We start from the raw sequence: 13,138 nt of genomic DNA on the forward strand, positions 1-13,138 counted from the left end.
TGAATTCTGCCCAGCAGCAGAATGAACAGCTGACTGGTCCAGTTGTAGAAATTTAGAAATTGAATTTCAGCTTTAAATAATGTGATGGGGCAAAGTCAAAAGCTTGGAATGGGGCCCAGACTTTGCTAGTTACGCCCCTGTCCATATATAAATACAGAAGCCTTGAGAAAGGTTTCTGTGAGAACTGATACGTGGTGTCCTGGTTTTCCAATAAAAGGACATTTTCCAACTACCCAAGTTGCTGGCAGATTGGATTGTTTTTTTCTATAGATATATATATATATATATATATATATATATATATATATACACTCACCGGCCACTTTATTAGGTACACCTGTCCAACTGCTCGTTAACACTTAATTTCTAATCAGCCAATCACATGGCGGCAACTCAGTGCATTTAGGCATGTAGACATGGTCAAGACAATCTCCTGCAGTTCAAACCGAGCATCAGTATGGGGAAGAAAGGTGATTTGAGTGCCTTTGAACGTGGCATGGTTGTTGGTGCAAGAAGGGCTGGTCTGAGTATTTCAGAAACTGCTGATCTACTGGGATTTTCACGCACAACCATCTCTAGGGTTTACAGAGAATGGTCCGAAAAAGAAAAAACATCCAGTGAGCGGCAGTTCTGTGGGCGGAAATGCGTTGTTGATGCCAGAGGTCAGAGGAGAATGGCCAGACTGGTTCGAGCTGATAGAAAGGCAACAGTGACTCAAATAGCCACCCGTTACAACCAAGGTAGCCAGAAGAGCATCTCTGAACGCACAGTACGTCGAACTTTGAGGCAGATGGGCTACAGCAGCAGAAGACCACACCGGGTGCCACTCCTTTCAGCTACGAACAGGAAACTGAGGCTACAATTTGCACAAGCTCATCGAAATTGGACAATTGAAGATTGGAAAAACGTTGCCTGGTCTGATGAGTCTCGATTTCTGCTGCGACATTCGGATGGTAGGGTCAGAATTTGGCGTCAACAACATGAAAGCATGAATCCATCCTGCCTTGTATCAACTGTTCAGGCTGGTGGTGGTGGTGTCATGGTGTGGGGAATATTTTCTTGGCACTCTTTGGGCCCCTTGGTACCAATTGAGCATCGTTGCAACGCCAAAGCCTACCTGAGTATTGTTGCTGACCATGTCCATCCCTTTATGACCACAATGTACCCAACATCTGATGGCTACTTTCAGCAGGATAATGCACCATGTCATAAAGCTGGAATCATCTCAGACTGGTTTCTTGAACATGACAATGAGTTCACTGTACTCCAATGGTCTCCACAGTCACCAGATCTCAATCCATTAGAGCATCTTTGGGATGTGGTGGAACGGGAGATTCGCATCATGGATGTGCAGCCGACAAATCTGCGGCAACTGTGTGATGCCATCATGTCAATATATACCAAAATCTCTGAGGAATGCTTCCAGCACCTTGTTGAATCTATGCCACGAAGAATTGAGGCAATTCTGAAGGCAAAAGGGGGTCCAACCCGTTACTAGCATGGTGTACCTAATAAAGTGGCCGATGAGTGTATATATATATATATATATATATATATATATATATATATATAGATATAGATATAGATATATGTAATGTGTTTTTATATGTATCTGTAGGGACTCAGTCACTTTCGGCATTTACCGCTTCCATTAAAAAAGATGAAAGCGTTCATTGATCTGTTACCAGTATTAGCCTCTGTTCAGACAGTGGAATCTGGCGTTGATTTTGTGGCAGATTTCTCCTTCAAATCAGCAGCAGATTCTTCCCTCATTTTGCCTCCCATTGAAAACAATTGGAGCAGGACACTGCAGCTGATTCAGCCCATAGACTGGAAAGCTACAACAGAATGCTGATGTTCTGTATCCAGCACCATGAACTGGGGGGAAGAAAAGAAGGAGGAATCCAAGGCAGATATCTGCCTCAAAATCCTCTTTACTTTCCCACATCTGAATGGTTTCTATCTACTTGTATGGCATTTACTGTGTTCTAGTCCACTCTAGTAGATCTACCTCAGCAAAAAACACCCAATTTTAGTTCGTTTTGCTGCAGTGTGCATTAATATTTCCAAAAGGTGCCCACTGCGGCTCTGTCGCACACAAACCTGGAGCCGGCCCTGGGTTATGTAATCAATACTAAGGGGAATAACCAATGTTATGATGGATTAGGCCACAGGACATGTCTGGCTAAGTGGTTGCAGTGGTGGTAGTTTTGTCAGCATGAGTGTCAGTACAGTATGGAATATTATTATGCACCAGGCCACAGGACATGTCTGGTCATGTTGTCAGCTATTTTGCCAGTACCAGAGCCTATCATCAAGATTTCGGGAAATGTGTTTTTAACCAAAATTCTCCTTATCTATATTGCTTATCATCTTCTGATCTTGCGCTATTCAATAGGTGAGAGAAACATGTTGAGAATTTATAGTATCCATTATTTGCTACCCTTATCTATCCTGAGTGGTCACCATTTAGCAGTGTTAAGTAGAGCTGGACACTATACATCCTGGGGGAGATGGTCGACCTGTGTATCCCAGGGTTTCAGCTGGTCATGCTCCATCTGTTAATCAGCTTTATTATTTAACCAGCTATATTCCACTTTTATTCATAGGACTTGTGGGGGTTTTATCACTCTCAAGGAGAACATTTATTTATTTGCTCTTCATTGCCGGGACCTGTGGTGCAACTTCCCCAAGGTGGCGTGTAGGCTTTGATTACCACAACCAGTCAGCCTAAACTTGATAGTGGAGGATTGATGCATGCCATCAGTTCCAGTATAGGATTGTCTTAAGCCCATATTTATCTATGGGGCATTTATAGGGACTATAGGTATTTCAGTGTAATGTAGCTGTATGTTTGGCACTCATTTTAATCTGCATTATTAAAGGTTACATTTTATTTTCACATTATATTTGTAAAAACCCAATCCTGTGATTTTTCTATTTTGCAGTTTTCCTGTCACCCACTGGGAATGAGACACATCTGGAGGATGGCAATTTTGCTCTATAGACTACAACATGTTTTTTGTTTTTGCCATGAAAAGGGCACTTTTGTGTATTGGTTAATCAAAAAACAAAACAAAAACCTATTGCCTAAAATAAAAGGATATTTGCCACTATAGATATCTTGCCTCAGTCAGCTTTTTTTTTTTTTTTTTTTTTACTGTTATAACAACACCCTACCATTGCATGTTTCTATATTTTACCCAAAGTTCATAAGAGTTTGTCATCCCTTTAGGATCATGCTATAGTCACCGGGATCAACAGTATGACCCAAAATGTTAGTGTGAACCTGGACACTATACTCAGACCAATCGTTTTGGGGTTGTCCTCTTACGTACAAGACACACAGATGTGCTTAATAGGACTGAAGTTTTTCTGGATAGCCTTGATATGAAGTTGCTTTTCTCTTCTATTCTACATGAGCAAGGGTGCAGGGCCATTGACTATTTTCTGTGCACTAGAGGTTTGCATCTACGTTACCATAATTTATTGGTTTCCAGATTGCTGAGATTTGTTCTGGTGAGATTTTTTTTTTTTTTGAGGAGTACGGTGATGGGGAGCCCTGTGGCCTTAACTTATGCTAACCTGTACCTCAGTTGATGGGAGAAAAGAGTGGTCTTCTCTGATCAGCTCTTGATATGGATAACTAAGATTGAACTTTGGATGAGATATATTGAAAATATGCTGATCTTTTGGCATGGGATCAAGGCAGAATTTGTTAAGTGGAGTCCTTGAATGACACTTTGGGACTTCATTTTAGATCTGAGATCGATGTGTTGTCTATGGCATTTTTTATCTTAAAATGCCTGAAGCAAATCTTCATATAGTGATTCATCACAACTAATAGCTTTCTGCAGTGAGGTAGTCGTCATCCTCCTCCCCTTATTTGTGGGATTCCCACTGGCTACTTTTTGTGATTGCATTAACAACTGTTCAGAGGATTAGCTCTGGATTTTTATCAGCAGGCTTTTAAGCTGTCCATTAGATTTCAAGAGAGAGGTTTTTTTCAAGAAAGCTGTGAAAAAAACCTATATGAGTGCCAGTTCTATCCCTAGAACTTCCTTGTTGACCCCCCAAAAGAGGGGGAACCCTCACGAGATCCAGGCCATGAGGGTAATTGTGGACTTCTGACTCTGAACACTGTTCAGTTCGTGACATTTGAAGTGATAATGGTGCATACTCCTCTCTGATCCCAATATTGCTGATAGACTTCCCCCAGAATACGTACAGATGGGGCAAAAACATTTCAGACTGGTTTGTCCATAGTTTTCTGGAGCTGAAGGTAGGCATAGCACATTTCTGGTTAGACAAACTGTTGGTTCATTTAGATTCAGTAGATGCAGTGCTTTTGAATTTATCTAATCTGGCAAGGAATTTAAAAGTGTTGTTATGGGGATCATCCTGCTTTGCAAGGGATTTTATTAACTACATTACAGGAGGGGTTGTCCATTTGTTATGTGCCCTTGTCCCCTGAACTATGTCAGCAAAATGATATGCCAATTCTGGAGGAGGATTAGAGACCTTGTGCGTGATATCCAAATTGCTTGGGATACACCAATGTATTTTTGTAGAACATCATAGCTGTGAAACTAGGGGCCTATTCTTTCAGGCTGTAAATTCCATTCACCAAGAAGGAAGAGGGACTGGGATAGTCTGATTGTTAGAAAAGAATCACAATGGATGTACAGACTTCGTACTGTGTGCTCAGAAAGACTCAATGCGGAATTAGATTTTACATGTTAATTTAGGGCTTTTGGTTGCCATTCCTTTTGGTCCCCCCCCCCCTTATATAGTTTTTCTGTCGTGGTACCTCTCTTTTTTGCGTGTGGGGGTTTCAATAGAAATTCAATAAATACCAGATAAGAAAACACACAAATTGTTCTCCAAATTAAGCACAAAATAGAAAAGAACAATTAACCTGAAATATAACTTTTAATATAACATGCCAGTAAAATACATGAAGTACAAATATTAAAATGTTGTATACGCCACAAGCAAAAACTCATGGACCTCAAACATACCCTAACTAGACCCCTAGGGGAACTGATATAATGGAACATGGCGGTCCCAACAGGGTGACTTACCGTGATTCAAACACCTCACAGGGGAAAACCAATGACCAGGTGGAGGTACGCATGAGTGACAGAGCCCAGAAGGAAATAGATAGTTCAGAGTAACAGGACACAAAAGGATAAATCGACCCTATGATCCAAAACAGGGATGGGGCTACGTTGACCCTAGAAATCTATTTCAGGGTAATCGCCCTAAATAGTGAATGCCCTGACCGGAACCTGCCCTTCAATATGGAAAACTCTAACTGACCCTCCCTGAAAGGATAGTAATATGAGCGGACAAGTTGACTAAAAAGCCACATTTAGCACATAAAGCCAAACCCGACATGCATGTTTCATCAACAAATGGCGTTCACACATCAATGCTGACTCATCAGGTGATAAGGCCAAAACAGCATACATGTGCAACAATAAAGCCCAAAAAATTGAGCATATACATCAATATAGGCGGTGGGGGGAGTATAGACAAACACTATCCACACTCATACAATTCTCTCAATGCTGCTATAAACCACATACACACAGTAAAGTCAAAAGAATGAGGTTAAGAGAGCAGATGTGAATTGGGTAGAGAGATTCCAGCAAATCACGTTGAAGGTGTTGTAAGCCCTAAACATACAGGGGCCTCCAGAGTGCCAGAGAGTACCCAGCCAAAGAAAAAGCATCCTCCCACAACCACAACTGCTTGCGGAATATTTAAAGGCCATGCACAATGAATCAGGGACCAAGGGAAGACACAGTGAGCATGCACGAATATAAAGAAAACGCGCATGTGCACTGAGAGTATAGTGGAAACCAAAAATAGGTAAGTATATCGTCGCTGCATTATCGCTATGAGTACAACACAACTAGCGATAACTCCCTGAAAGATGAGCACACAATAAATACAAAAGCAGCCGGACAATCCCAATACAAAAAAACACAGCTCAAAAACACACAGTGAGTACAATGACACAGTCATAAAACAGGGTATTCAAACAGGTGAACACAGATAGCAGGCACCAAAATAACAATAGCAAAAAGAAAAAAGACATAAAAATGACAAGACCAGAGTCCACAAACAGAAAAATGGAAATAATGCCAATAAACACCTAATCCGTCTCAAATGAAGGAAGTGAAACTCAAATGTTCTTTGAGGCCAATTGGACTAACAGCTTTTAGGTGAAAAATCTACTTTGTCTCAGCCAGGGTAACAAGATGGTCCCAATCACCCCTTCGTGTTGGAGGCTTGATACATCAATACCAATAAATTTCACTGTAGATACATCCCTAGAGTGAGCAGTCCGTACATGTGTAATGACGGTATCCCAACCATGATGAATGTTGCCCAAATGTTCCCCCCCACACCTTTGGAATTCATGTATGATTTTGCCAATGTATTCTAAACTACAGGCACAAGTGGCTTTGTAAACTACTCCCTTTGTACAACAATTAATGAAAGAACGAATCCAATAAGTAAAGAATTGTAACAAATTTTTAAATCAGTTTGAGACCCTCAGAACAGAGGTATAAAAATAACCTTATGATAAATCTTCCCCCTAATTTTTTCTTTTCATTAATATAGTATATTCAGTTACTAAATTTAGCATTGTTTTTTCCCCATATGACATTTCAGCCCTGCACACACATTTAGTGGTTTGGGTTTTTTGGGTAACAAAAACTAGGAATCTGTCCCAAAAAGTAGACCAATCTGTTAATGAATTGGGCCTTAACCATTTTGCTGTCTTTCAACATCAGATGGCTGTAATATAGTTTTTAAGCATTCTGGCTATGGGAATGGCAGTACAATGGCTGCAGATCTTTTCATCTTCAAATCTAAGTTGATTTATTGAAGGACATTCTAATGGATGAAGTGATGATATGCTGATGATGATACCCTAAGTGAGAACCAATGACCGATGTCTACCAATATGAACAATGAGTAATGTATCATTCACCATCATTTTTTGTGGAGAAGACATGTTCTAAACCATTGTATTAAATTATATAGATATTTAAATATATTTATATCAAATATCGAGGTATGATAAATATGAACTATTTATCATACCTCGATATTTGATATAAATATTATCAAGACTGAACTACTACTGTTTCCACCATCTAATAGATCTGTCCCTGATATATCCATTGCAGTCTCAGGCCTTACTATAACTCCTAGGCAGCAGGCCCGCTGCCTCGGGGTCATGTTTGACGCAGACCTTTCCTTCACCCCTCATATTGAATCACTCGCACGTTCATGTCACCTCCACCTCAAAAATATCTCCAGAATACGTCCTTTCCTTACCAGAGATACACTAAAGACACTTATTGTCTCTCTGATTCATTCTCGCCTTGACTACTGTAACTCCTTACTAATCGGTCTTCCCCTCACTAAACTCTCCCCTCTACAATCCATTCTGAATGCAGCGTCCAGGCTCATCTACCAGGCTAGACGCTACAGCGATGCCTCTGGTCTGTGCCAGTCGCTACATTGGCTGCCTATTCAATATAGAATAAAATATAAAGTTATCACCCTCATCCACAAGGCTCTCCACAATGCCGCACCTCCCTACATTTCCTCCCTCATCTCTGTCTACCGCCCAACCCGTGTTCTCCGCTCACTCAATGACCTAACACTTACATCCTCTATTATCAGAACCTCCCACGCTCGTATACAAGACTTCTCCCGAGTTGCACCACTTCTCGGGAATGCTCTACCCCGGACAATCAGATTAACTCCCAATTTCTACAGTTTCAAACGCAAACTAAAGACGCATTTTTTCAGACAGGCCTATCACAATTCCTAATGCAAACCCTTCTTGATGCCTTTTCAGCCTAACATAGTTGTCCAAGCTCTATCCACATGTTAAAGGACACTACTAGTGACGGCCCATAAAGCTTTGTTTGTGTAATGGCTGCAACCTCTATTACAAAATTGTCTGAACACTGTATAAGCAATTCCGCCCCTCCTACCTCTTGTGTCATCCTCTCTACCTCATAGATTGTAAGCTCTTGTGAGCAGGGCCCTCAGTCCCATTGTGTGAAATGACGTTCTTTGTTTTGTATCTGTCTGTATCTGAACCCTACAAATTGTACAGCGCTGCGGAATATGTTGGCGCTATATAAATAAAATTTATTATTATTATTATTATTATTATTATTATTATTATTATTATTTTTGTATGTGCATAAACTAGAAGATTTTATAGTGTATGACTTGTATTACATTGGATATTTGCCTTTGAATTTTAATAAATTGATCAATTTTCTATATTGTCTTTAAGATATTGTAATAAAATACATCCAAACCTCTGATCCAGAATATTTGTAAATTTAAACAATTCGAGACACGAAATGAAGATACAAGAAATTTTATTTAACAGTTTTTTCATACAGAAAAGTGACAATAACTTTCTTAAAGGCTTTCATTGGAATAGACAGAAGTAAGAGATTATTTTCTATTAGAAATATACTAGAAGTATAATAGTATCATATGAAAAGAAATGTTAGGAAGCAATAAAACCATTTGATACAGTTATAGTTATGGTCACTATAGAAAGCGTAAAAGACATTATTGCTGGTTCTTTGAGAATTAGATACAGTAAATATTAAGCACATTCTGATCGGATTATGGTCTTGATAATCTCTTTCCCCTGATGTGTCACTTTACAGGAGAACTTCTCATGATTCTTGTATTGTTCAGCAGTCATGGTAAGAACACTACTTGTCATGTACAGATTATTTTCCTGTTTGCTGGCCATTGAGGGATATACACCAGTCCTCTGCTTTATTCCATCCACCATCCATTCCACAGTCACTGTTTTCGGAGTGAAATCACTCAAAGTGCAGGCTAAAGTGGCCTTATCTGTCTCTAGCTCTTCCACAGAAGGTATGAACACAGATACAGAAGGAGCTTTCACATCACCGGCTGTTAGATGAAAGTACAAAGTAAAAATCATCATACTTGATATATGTATCATGTTGGAAATCAATCCAGATGTTTAGAAATGCATTAAATAAAAACATTAAGATGAAAGATTAGACGGTGATCCCACATTTATATGCAATGATATATAATGGACATTTTTCTTATTGAAGTTGAGCAAGTTTTATCACATTTTATCACTTCTAGGTCTTATATGATCATTTCTAAATATAGATTTCAATTACACATGAATTCTGAATATTTTCATGTTAATATATACTGTCTTGACTAACATTTCTAAAATATACATAAAAGATATTATTTATCTAAATATAAGTATGTATTTAGTGAGAAAAATCCCATTGTAGTAGGGAGAAACTAGGGGGAATATAACTTCAAGGTAAGCAGGTGCTCTCTGTTGTATTAAAAAAAATTCCAATTTAAGTTTGGCGTATGGCAGTGCTTAAATAATATATATTACCATTGGCTACATAATAAAGTGATATACCTTTTATAAATGAATGATTTACTAGTTTTCATGTTCAGCTTTACTATATTTTTAATGTTTGCTTTTGTTTGAGATTTATTCTTTTTTATAAAATCAAATAAAGTCTGTATTATAGAATGGGAAATGGTGACTGCATTTTTCTTAATGTAGGGTGTATATTATTAAATATAGTGTATATATATGTACTTACTGTTAACGGCTAGGTAGGTCCCAGGTCCGAAAATATACGCACTGTGATCCGGCCCCATACAAAAAACATGTAAGGATACATGCAGTAGGATCTGACAGTGTGTAGGTATCATTTCTGTGTATGCCACCACTAGTATCTTTATTCCTATATCGTATGGTAAAGTTTTAACTATTAAAGGGGTTTTGCAGTCTTCAGACATTGAAGACCAATCCTTAGGTAGCTTAATAATATCAGACTGGTGGCAGACTGACATTCGGCACCCTCATGGATCAACTCATTGAATAGTGGCCTGTTCAATCCTAATTTATCAGCACCTATTCCTAGAAGAATCACTCTAAACATGGGAGGTCTAAAATGGCAAAATGATGGCTAGATATCCCTGAAGCTGTAGGATGGCAACGTTTCTTCTGTTAATAACTACTCAGTGACTGAATTCAATTTCAGATCACTATAAGTTTGTGTCATGAAGGAAATAGCCATGAGAGGTATTGGCAGAAATAAGAAATTCTCAACTAGATTTAGAGGTTAAATTAATATTTTTGGGTTTAAGGAACATTAAAGAGCTGTATCTACATCAGTTGAACATAGACTTCTGAGGTCCATGTGGCTGTGCACTACATGGTGCCCCATACAACACGATAGATAGATAGAAAGAAAGAAAGAAAGAAAGAAAGAAAGAAAGAAAGAAAGAAAGAAAGAAAGAAAGAAAAGGAGTCTGAACTAGAGGATCTACATTTAGGTAAATAATGGTAATTGGAAACAACTATTATATCTTATATAATTATGGCTATAAATATACATAAATTAGAGAGTTTATGGCTAGAACTCCCAAGCAGATTACCAGCTTAGAGCATGGCAGTGATATATAATACTGAATATTGCTTCTCTAACCTCACAGTGACTTGCCTACTCACAAAGTCTTTAGGATGTATTGCAGGTGTACAGAAACTACAGACACTCAACATAACAGACTACATTGAGAGCAATGCACTATATACAGACATCTGCATTGAGTAGTAGTACTAGTATATAATAAACGAAAACATTTAGTTCTCATTTAATAATATTAGAATATAATGGTTATAGGTCAATTCTAAAATTTGCTTTTATTGAAACAAATATTTGATTGCGCTAGTATTGGCAATACATGTCTATTGACTGTTGTGTAGATGTAGAGTAGATTTTTCTCTATACACTATCACTGCTGTTGAATCTCTACATGAATGTATAATATAAATTTCATTTTATTTTTATTATGCAACATTTGCAGCAGATCACATTAGAAGTATTTTCTCTATTATGTTACGGAATGACCTATGTGGACTGAAATCTGCTAATTCAATGATATTATATGAAAGATATTACTGCTGTTATGTAGAATTTTTATTGCATATTTTTATATTTTAGAACAACTACACAGTAAAAGATATAAGAAAGTAGTGGTGTTCCTTTTAGTATAATAGAACAAGAAGATAAGATTAGAAGATATAACAAGAAATAACAGTAATTTTACACCTGTTGGGTCAGTGATTCTGAAATGTATTACTTTGTCACAATGAATGCCATATATTAATATCTGATAGTGACAGAAAGTGATTATTCCTGCTAAATAATGAAGATAAAGAAATATATTACAAAATATGAATATTCTTTTATGATATGAAAATACTAATTACTCAATTTTCATGGTAAGGAACAAAAGTAAAGATTGTGGTACTTACTAAGAACGACAAGTTGGGTTCCTTTTCCAATAACCCATCACAGTGTTACAGACCTGTACAAAAACTTTTACACAGAGAATGGCTGACAAAAGAAATGTCAAAATAAAATGTGAGGTTTTCGAATATTTTACAATATGAGATATTTCACACTTTTACTATATACAAATGGTACTCAATTTCATGTCTGATACAACTCTGATGGACGGGTTCCTTTACATGAAAGATATCTGTCCAATTTCTATGTATTTTGACCAGTATCAATCTAGATTGATGACTGTAAATGACCATTAAAGCTGTAATCTCTTCCATGTGCCTGAATACCTGTAGTGTGTAAAGAGCATCTCATTCCAAGATGACTCTATTATAGGGAATAATACGGTTTTATTTCAATACCATCAACTTTAAGCAATTTCAATATCTGTAAAATAGGTCTGATTGTACTAGAATGTACTAAAATCCAAGACATCATATTTCATCTTATTAAGTCAAAAGACCTTTTCTGATATACGGTTAGTTTTAGAACTTATTGCATATATATGATTATTATTTCCGTATATAGTTTAAGGGTTTGCCAGGCCTTTGTTAGACCCAGTCATTAGAAACAGTTAGTGTTTTCTATGGAATCTCAGTGTGTTCTGGAAATCTACTCAGGCTGTAGTGGCTCATGTCAGTTACAATCTGACGGTATCATATAGATTCATGAAAATATCACCAATGTGGCTGATTTATTATACTATTTGTGCATAAATTTGTGACTTTTATTCTTTATTTTTCCAAATTTGTTATGGTTGTGCACCATTTTTATAGCGCTCTGCTCCTAAAGTACATTTCTCCAAAACTGTCATGCAATGTGCCTTTCCTTTACATGGTGCATTGGTTTAAGCTTAATTTACTATATCTGACCCTTTGAAAAGTTGGAAAATGTTTAAGCAAGCAAACTCCATTTCTAATTTGGCTTAAAACATACACCAAAAATCCTTAGTGAACTCTGATGCCCTTCCCCCCCATAGAGAATTGTGATCATTTTTTGAACCAGCTTGAGACAGTTTTTAAAATATTGTTGCAAAAAAAAAACCCTCCAGTAAAAAAATAAATCAAGTCGGAAAAGAGGCTTAAAATTCCCTAATGATAAATCTGCCCCAGTATTTTTACTCTTCATTTATATAGTAAATTAAATTTCTAAATACATATGTACTAATTTTTCCCATGTGACATTTAAGCCCTGTACACACATTTAGCAGATTTTTTTTATTTGGTAACAAAAACTAGGAGTGGATCCCAAAAAAGTAGACCAATCTGTTAATGAATTGGACCTTAACCATTTTGCTGTCTTTGAATGTCAGATGGCTGTAATATAGTTTTTAAGCATTCTGGCTATGGGAATGGCAGTACAATGGCTGCAGATCTTTTCATATTTAAGTCTAAGTTGAATTATTGAAGGACATTCTAACAGATGAAGTGATGATACGCTGATGTTGATACCCTAAGTGAGAACCAATGACCATGTCTACCAATATGAACAATGAATAATGTATCACCATCATTTTTTGTGGAGAAGACATGTTCTAAGCCATCGTAAAAAATTATATAGATATCTAAATATATTTATATCAAATATCGAGGTATGATAAATATGAACTATTTTTGTATGTGCATAAACTAGAAGATTTTATAGTGTATGACTTGTATTACATTGGATATTTGCCTTTGTATTTCAATAAATTGATCCATTTTCTATAT

The sequence above is a fragment of the Leptodactylus fuscus genome, chromosome 1 (assembly GCF_031893055.1).
Source record: "Leptodactylus fuscus isolate aLepFus1 chromosome 1, aLepFus1.hap2, whole genome shotgun sequence".
Lineage (NCBI taxonomy): Eukaryota > Metazoa > Chordata > Amphibia > Anura > Leptodactylidae > Leptodactylus > Leptodactylus fuscus.